The 2,381-nt window shown below is 34.7% G+C and overlaps 1 pseudogene; it reads right to left on the bottom strand.

Annotated features, from left to right (window-relative positions):
* Positions 1 to 591: 591 nt before the first annotated feature.
* Positions 592 to 673, bottom strand: LOC118760814 (U4 spliceosomal RNA; annotated as a pseudogene).
* Between the last annotated feature and the right edge of the window lie 1,708 nt (positions 674 to 2,381).

Raw genomic sequence — 2,381 nt, 5'->3', positions numbered from 1 at the left:
TCAGAATACTAATTCTAGCAAATTGCATCAACTCCTTTAAAGTGTGTATTAGACTAATTTGATAAGCCATCATTCTTTTTGTTTCAACACTTGAAAATACACCTTTTTGTTTTTGCCCTCCAAGTAGCTGCATTATTTTGCTCAATTCCATTCTTCACATTTTTGACAGGAACCAGAGGAGAAAGCCTGTAGCGAGGCTTAATAAAAGGTATGTGCATGGAAACCAATGAAGTTTGATTTATTTCTTTTGGAAGAACTTTGCATTCTTCTTTCCATGTTTTATTTAAAACTTGATTTCTTATATAGCAATAAACAAGCCACTAACTAGATCCTGCCTGATAATTATTTTAATTGCACCTATTTATCAGCAACAGAATACATGATCCCTGGAACAACAAAACATGATTAGTCTGCTGTTTGTGCCATTTGAATTTATTTCACGTCCTAAACTAAGGCAATTTCTGTTCATGAGATTAGACAAATAAAAGCAGTTTTCTTCTCTTTCCTCAAATTGTATGTTCAATCCCACCTCTTTCATTAAGCCTATTTAATCACTTCATCCATATATGACTTTTCTTATTATTAACCTCCACTATTGGGAAAAGTTTTCAATTAGCAATAATCGCACCTCGCATAAACCTCATTGGCTACGATACTGCCACTGCGCAAAGCTTGAGTTTAGAGCTTTATTTATGTACTTTATTTTTCAGTATTTGTATTTGACACATAATGATTGTACATATTTGTGTGAGACCATGTTGCATTTCAATACATACATACAGCATATCCTAATCATTTCTTGTGTTGGGAACATTTAAAATCTAACCTACTGGCTACATTGAAATATTCAATTATTATTTTCAATTTCAGCTATCCTAGAAGTTATTTCTCTTATCCAACAGCAGCTTGCACACATTAATTATCCCCTCCCTATACCTTTCAACCCCACACTCGTCTCAGGCTCTAGTAATCTCTATTGTAGTACCTACATCTTAATAACGAATTTTCACAAACTGAGAGCACAGAGTATTTGTCTTTCTATACCTAGCTTAATTTGTTTAAATACAATGTCTTCTGTTTCAAATGAAAGATTTCTATTTTTGTTTTTTTTTGTTGTATGGGAGTTTAATGTTTTCTTTCACCAATTATCACACAAGGTTTGATAAGGTTGCTACTTGAGGAGCAGCATTTAATCGATTCAGAGCAAGTTCTGCATGCTTTCTTCTCGCAACAGGGGCCCTGAGGGGAGAATGATGAGTGGGTTTCTAGTTCTTGATACCAGGTATAGGAGACCATACTTCCATAACAACTTCACACATTTTATCATTCTTTGGAACATTTGATTACCTTGTTCCAGCACCTAGGTAAGAGTTTATCCAAATCTTCGTATCATCCATTTTCCAGGCCTACAGCTAGGCATTATACATAGCATTGCTTTTAGTCTACAAGAATTTTCTGTGTCCTCATTTGGCCAACCTCAGAATTCCACCTTCCCATCCTGAACTGCAGATTACCTTAAGACCCTCTTGAGTTCTTGAAACTATCATCAGTGACAGCCAACACAACTGAGCTCAAGTTGTGTCTTTGCCTGTTGTATTTTAGGTAACTTTTTTCTAAATAATCAATATCTCTCAACTTCAAATTCTACATTCAGAGAAAGATAGAGAAGATTATTATCTGAGAACTTTTTATGGATTAGCATTGTAGGTTACTTGAAAGATCCGACACGCAAAACAAACCAAATAAGTAGCACAAAAAGGCAACTGCACTGCTTTCACTGCCACTTCTCTAGTGTATACTATGGGCTGTGCTTTATTTGGGGAGAGAATTTGAGTTTACAATTATAATTGCAAACAGTCACATGAATGTCTCGTATGCTTTTTTTTCAGTTTTTATTATTGTCCTTGATACATTTTTTAGAATAGGAACTTCTCCCTGTCCTTTCCCTTTTCTCCTTCATTTCTCCACCATTTTCAATGTGTTACTAGAGTTATATAGCCATTTAATAACAATTACAAGTTAAATTTAACATTCTGCTATTTAAGTGTACCATGGCATTGTAAGTATGGGTAATGGAAAAGAAGCCAGTCTTGAATCATCAGGGTATATTGACCAGCTTTATTAGGAGTCCTCCTTTTATCTGGGAGTAGAGATGCATACTGCACTGTATCTCCACTTTTCAGTATGCCAATCTTCATTATACAGTTCATGTATAAGACTATATGTATATGCATGCTTACCTATATATCTATTGATCTTTATTGCATGGAAGTTGCCTTTCATCAGAGAAAACATATGGTATTTCTGTTTTGGAGACTCGATTATTTCACGAAACATAGTAGTCTCAAGTTGGGAACATTTTGTTGCAAGTGGTAGAATTT

The sequence above is a fragment of the Ochotona princeps genome, chromosome 8 (assembly GCF_030435755.1).
Source record: "Ochotona princeps isolate mOchPri1 chromosome 8, mOchPri1.hap1, whole genome shotgun sequence".
NCBI lineage: Eukaryota > Metazoa > Chordata > Mammalia > Lagomorpha > Ochotonidae > Ochotona > Ochotona princeps.
This window is presented reverse-complemented; position numbering and strand designations above follow the sequence as displayed.